Genomic DNA, 6,864 nt, shown 5'->3' with positions numbered 1-6,864 from the left:
TTTGTTTTTGATCTTCAGTATGATTATGCGAGTCTTGATTTTCCTTTCTCATATCCTTCTAAATATGTATGGTGTATAAATACACCTCTTCTGATAGAAAGTTCTATATGCGTGCTCCATACATATTTGGTAAAAACTCGCATAACACAACTAGCTAATGTGTATAGTTATAGCCTAGGGTTCACAATACATCAAGAAACCCTAGGTTATTATTTATCAACCCGCACAAACAAGGAGGTGGGGAACTCTACAACTCAAAGCTTGGACTTCATGAATTGTAATTGCCATATAGTGAGTGGGGCAGTGAAGATGTCCGCGCTTACTTGATGCATTGATGGAACAAACTTTTCCAGCATAGCACTTTGAACTTCCTTTTCGCGCACAAAATGATAGTCAAGCTCGACGTGCTATGATGGAGCATGGAAAACTTGATTACTCGTGAGGTGAAGAGCACTAATATTATTTGAGAAGATCATTGGCGGAGAGCCCAAAGTCATTCCAATATCTCATAATACGTACGTACCCACGTGAGTTCAGTTTCCAACAAAGCTAAGGACATGTATTTTGCCTCAACGCTAGATTAACTTACAATGAAGCTAACGACATGTATTTTGCCTCAATATTAGATTTCGCTATAATATCTTTGTATGTTATTTTTTGGAAGACCAAGACATGTATTTTGAACCAAAGTAAGACAAAAATACCTATGGTGAAACGTGGAATGTGGGTAGCTAACCTGGTCTGAATACCCAAAAGTAAGTCGAAGACCAAGCATAAGTTCTCTCTAGTATGAAACCTTCTCTTAGCTCCCGCTAATGACGAGAAAGTAGAAGACTAGGGGGAGGGGAGAACAATCACAAAGTAACAATCAACGGATAATCATGGCGAAGAAGGAGTTGGCTGATGGCAAAAAGCAATGAAATATCAAAGCAATTCAAGGATTTATTTCTCTAGATTATCACGCCCCAAACCTGAAGAGGCGTGGCCAGCACCTGGTGCCATACTCCGCCTGAGCTTACCACTCTGTAAATATGAACTCTTGAGGGGTAATCCTCAACTTAGGCCGATGAGGCCATATTATGAATCATCTAAAAAATATCTACAACCAGCATTATGAAACTAAGCATCTAAATAGGACCGGTAAAGCCACAATACTGATATAAAAATATACAAAACTCGTCTACAAGCCTCTAGGGATATTTGAACTGTATTATGGTCAGGATAGGGACCATGCCTACCCATCAAACATGTATATATAAATGGACTCCACGGTATAGACCTGGTAACTCCGAGGAAGTGGAGCTTACTAACTAAGATGATGTTTGACTTTGTCTACTTGGAAGGTATATCCAACTATCTTTCAAGACCAACATGCATGAAATGTAACATCCCCGATAAAAGGGAAGTTAGGACGAAATAATATACCAAGTATGTAAGGCAATATAATAACTGAAAGTTGAAACAAAACTGATAATATAATAACTGAAAGTTCCTGGGCGTCAAATATAATTTGAAGAAATGCTTACCTACTGATATTGACTCATCTCTCTCAATATAGTAAGTAAACTAGTTGTTCAGCCCTATAAGGCTCGGTAAGTGTAACTGTTCTGCCATAGTACACTCGCTCAAAGATATGAAACCAGCTCCGCCCTCTTCATTAGGGAAACACATTTTATTCCAAGAACTCCAATGATACATCTGCTTACCTTCAAATAAAACTGGCTACATGTGTCTCGATATTCATAACAGAAGTCTTGGGTGGTTCTGATGCAGCAAGTAGATGAGTGGGTTGAGACATTAACACATGTTTGATGAGTATTGACCTTCCACCAATAAATAGTAATTTCCTATGTCAGCCTACCATCCACTTTACAATATTAGACACTACCTCAGAAAAAAGGAGATCTTCTTCCTTCCCATATACAACGGACAACCGAAGTAAGTAATGAGAAATTCTTTATGTTTGAATTCGGTCAAAGCTTTGATCCTCTGTATTTCTGTGTCTTTAGTGTTTGGTGCTACCAAGAAGCAACTTTTGTCTTCATTAACTAACTGCCCTGAACATGTTTCATCGTTGTTAAGAACTTCTTTAATAATAATTAGAGAGCTCTGATTACCTGCTAAAAAATGATGATATCATCAGCATAGGCCAAGTGTGTAATCTTAGGTGCTTTCCATGTCAAAGAGAAGCTTCTAAACTGTGGATTAAAAAATAGTTGATTGAGCATCTTGGATAGGAGCTCAGCTCCTAAAAGAAAGAGGGCAGGGGACAAATGATCCCCTTGCTTCAAACCCCTAGTAGAATGGAATAACCCCTGCCTGGTTCCATATATGAGAATGGAGTACCAAACATTAGATATCGATCTCCAAACCTGATTAAACCACAACTCTGAAAATCTGAGTCTTCTCAAAATTGTTATAATAAAGTGCTAGTGGACTCTATCGTAGGCCTTTGACATATCTAATTTAACAATGAAATTCCCATCATCATTCTTCTTTTTGATACCATGGATCATTTCTTGTGCTAACAATTGTCAATGTATTTTACTTGTAGTAGTTGCAATTTGTTATCCCATTTCTTGACATTGGTGTATACATTACCAATATGCTCTTTAGACCACAGACTAAGTCATCTACTCAATAGCTTGAGTTTTTGCTGGAATCTCCACATAACATTTTCTTCTATATGAACCTCCTAAGTACTTTGAACTACATTCTTAAAATTTGGTTGATCCGCCCAAAAATTGAGAAACTTGAAATACTTGATCCCTTTAAAGTTATAATTAGAACACTTAACTAGCATAGATATATTATCTGATCCAGTTCTAGTTAAATGTTCTACACTGACCCTCGAAAATTTAGTAGTCTATTCTTGATTGAAGAAAACATTGTCAAGTCTCTTCCAGATTCGATTCCATCTATCTCTAGCATTACACCAAGTAAATCGAGGACCTGTGAAGTCAGAATCTACCATGCCACAATTATCCATTCAATCAATGAAATCCTAAATCTTCTCTATTATATGTGGATTTCCCCATTTTTTCTCCTCAACACTCATAATAACATTGAAGTCCCCACTGATGTACCACGTGTCACGACCCTAAAATCGACCCGGTCATGATGGCGCCTATCATGAAACTAACAGCGGACACAAATCGCAAATCAAACGAGTATTTCATAAAAGATATTTTTAAGCTATTAGTTAATATAATTTCATAACATGAGTCTAAATAATAGGTGCGGAAAAAACAAATAAAGCCCGACATCGGGGTGTCACAACTCACGAGCATCTACTTAAGTCTTTCTAAGTATAATAAAGACTATCATAGTCTGGAAATAAAGATACTAAAAACTATCTAAGGGAGATATGAGAGAAGAGCATGGCTGTGATCGCCATGTAACTACCTTGCCGACTTCGCATGTCCACGATGGATCATGAATCAGCACTCACTATCATGTCCCAAAACTCCTGGATCTGCACACAAGGTGTAGGGAGAATTGTGAGTATGCCAACTCAGTAAGTAATAAAAGTAAATGACCACTTAGCAGTAAAAAATCAGATAATTCCACGTCATAGCACTACAATAAATACAACACATTACAAAAACAGTATAAAAATCAATTATCTCATTAAACTCCAATTTTAGTAAAAATACTTTGAAAATGTTTTTATTCCAATTTCAAAAGAGAATCAATGAAGTTTAGAGTAAAAATGATGAAAGTCATAATTAGCCCCTCGGGCAAGACATGTATCATAAACCGCCCCTCGGTCATAATATCAAACAGAACCAGCCCCTTAGGTAACCTCAAAATCACACATAATCCGCCCCTTGGGCACAACATGATCAAGAACAGCCCCTCGGGCACAACATGAATCAAGAACAGCTCCTCAGGCAACATCATATCACTCACACTGGGTACCCGCACTCACTAAGGGTGTACAGACTCCGAAGGGGCTCCTACAACCTAAGCGGTATCATAGGCCATCTCGTGGCATAATAAATCATGCCTTCGGCCTCTCTTATATCACAAATAGGACAACATGTTGTGATTCACATCCCGAACCTATGATATCCTCAAATCACAAGCCCTCGACCTAACTCAGTCAAATCGGAGTAAATAAGATTGAGTAATGAAATCAGTGAAACATAGCATGACTGAGTACATATATTAAATCAAAAAAAAGAGGAATATTAGTAAAGAATGCCCCTAAGGGTCCAAACAGTTGGCACGAGGCCCAAATATGGCATTCATCCCGAAACATAATAATACTTTCTAACATATGGTAGTATCAACTAGTTTCAGTAAAATATGCAACTTAATAGTTGCGATAGGACGGACCAAGTCATAATCTCCAATGGTGCACGCCCCTCACGCTCCTCATCTAGCGTGTGTGTCACCTCAAAATAGTGAGACGAAGTGAATTTCTGGGTTTTATACCCTCAGGACAACATTTTCAATCATTACTTACCTCAAACCGGACCAAACTCTAACCCGCGATGCCTTTGACTCTCGACTAGGCCTCCAAATACTCTGAATCTAACAAAAATCAGCAATACATCATTAATACACGCTAAAGGAGCAAAGCCCATGCGAAAATTTTAAATTAAATAAAAAAATTCCAAAATTGGCCAAATATGACCCACATCCCCATGTCACAAAATTCGATAAAAATTACAAAACTAGAAAGCCCATTCACTAACGAATCTACCCATATCAGATTCATCAAATTCCGACATCAAATGATCATTCGAATCCCCAAAATTAACTCTCCTAATTTTCTTCCATTCTTCCCAATTTTCACCCCAAATTCCCAATTTAGATGATAGAAATCAAGACACAATCATGGAATTTAACAAAACTTGAGTAAAGAACACTTATCCCAATTACTCCTCTGAAAATCCCCTCCAAAATCGCCTTCTCCCGAGCACTCCACTAAATTTTGGAATGGTGAACTCAAACCCTCGTTTTTGAACATAAACATTCTGCCTAGTTATTTCCTTCATCGCGATAGCAGAATTAGCCTCGCGATCACGAAGCACAAAAATGGACTGCCCCTCATTTAACCTTGCGAGATCGCGTAAACCTCCACGCGTTCGAGAACTTAAGCCACACCAACCTATGCAATTGTGACCTCCTTCACGCAGTCACATAGGGCAACCCCTTACACTAATCACCAGCTCACTTCCTTCTATGCGAACTCGACCCTGGCCACACGTTCGCAAAGCACAACCTCAGAAAAAAACGTGATCGCGACTTCACCTCTGCGATCACATAGAACAACTCCACCTCTGTCCCAATTAAGCCTACGCGATCGCGAACTCCTCTTCGCGATCACAAAGAATAACTCTTTTGCAACAGAAAACCAGCAAAATCTGCTACTTCTCAAGACCATAAATGTCCCGTTGGGCATCTGAAACACACCCGACGCCCTCAGGACCTCAACCAAACATACAAGCAAGTCACATATCACCATTCAAACTTATTCAAACCGTTGGAATGCTCAAAACAATATAAAACACCAAATCACCGTCGGATTCGAGCCTAAGGATTTCCAAACTTCCTAATTCCGCAAATGATGTTGAACCCTATCAAACTTCACCTGAATGACCTGAAATTTTGCACACACGTCACAAATGACATAACGGACTTAGTCCAATTTTGGGAATTCTATTCCGACCTCGATATTAAGATTTCCACTACAGACAATTCCAAATTTCCAATTTTGCCAATTCAAGCCTAAATCTATCACGAACCTCCAAAATACATTTCGAACACACTTCTAAGTTAAAAATCACCTAAAGAAGCTATCTGAACCATCAAAATTCACATTCGAGACCTTCTACACGTAAGTCAACACCCGGTTGACTTTTTCCTTTTAAGCTCCTAAATTAGAGACTAAGTGTCTCATATCATTCCAAGACTATTTCAAACACAGAAAATCCAACCCGATATGATGAAATACAGCTGAACAACATATAAGGAAATAGAAATGGGGGAAACGGGGCTGAAACTCATGAGACGACCGGCCAGGTCGTTACATCCTCCTTCTCTTAAACAAACATCCATCCTTGAACGAGTCAAGAAACATACCTGAAGCCTCAAACAGGTGTGGATATATTCTCCACATCTCCCGCTCGGTCTTTCAAGTAGCCTCCTCCGTGGTCCGACCTCTCCACTGAACGTTTACTGATGCTATCTCCTTTGATCTCAACTTTCGGATTTGCCGCCCCAAAATAGCCACTGGCTCAACATCATAAGTCAAATCACCGTCTAACTGAACTGTACTGAAATGTAAAACATGAGACGGATCACCAATATACTTCTGCAGTATAGAAACATGAAATACCGGATGCACACTAGACAAGCTAGGTGGCAAATCAAGCTCATAAGCCACCTCCCCAATCCTCTGAAGCACTTCAAAAGGCCCAATGAACCAAGGACTTAATTTACCTTTCTTCCCAGATCTCATAACCCTTTCTGGGTGAAACCTTCAATAGAACATTCTCCCCAACCATGTAAGATACATCATGAACCTTCCTGACAGAATAACTCTTTTGTCTTGACTACGCTGTACGAAGCCGCTCCTGAATCACTTTCACCTTGTCCAAAGCATCCTTTACCAAGTCTGAACCCAAAAGCCTAGCCTCACTCGGCTCAAACCAACCTACTTGAGATCTACTCTGTCTCGCATATAAAGCCTCATATGGAGCCATCTGAATACTCGATTGATAACTATTGTTATATGCAAACTCTGCGAGCGGTAGAAACTGATCCTATGAACCCCCAAAATCAATGATACAAGCGAGCAACATGTCCTCCAATATCTTAATAGTGCGCTCGAACTACCTGTCCATGTGAGGG

This window comes from Nicotiana tabacum, chromosome 5, assembly GCF_000715075.1.
Source record: "Nicotiana tabacum cultivar K326 chromosome 5, ASM71507v2, whole genome shotgun sequence".
NCBI lineage: Eukaryota > Viridiplantae > Streptophyta > Magnoliopsida > Solanales > Solanaceae > Nicotiana > Nicotiana tabacum.
This window is presented reverse-complemented; position numbering follows the sequence as displayed.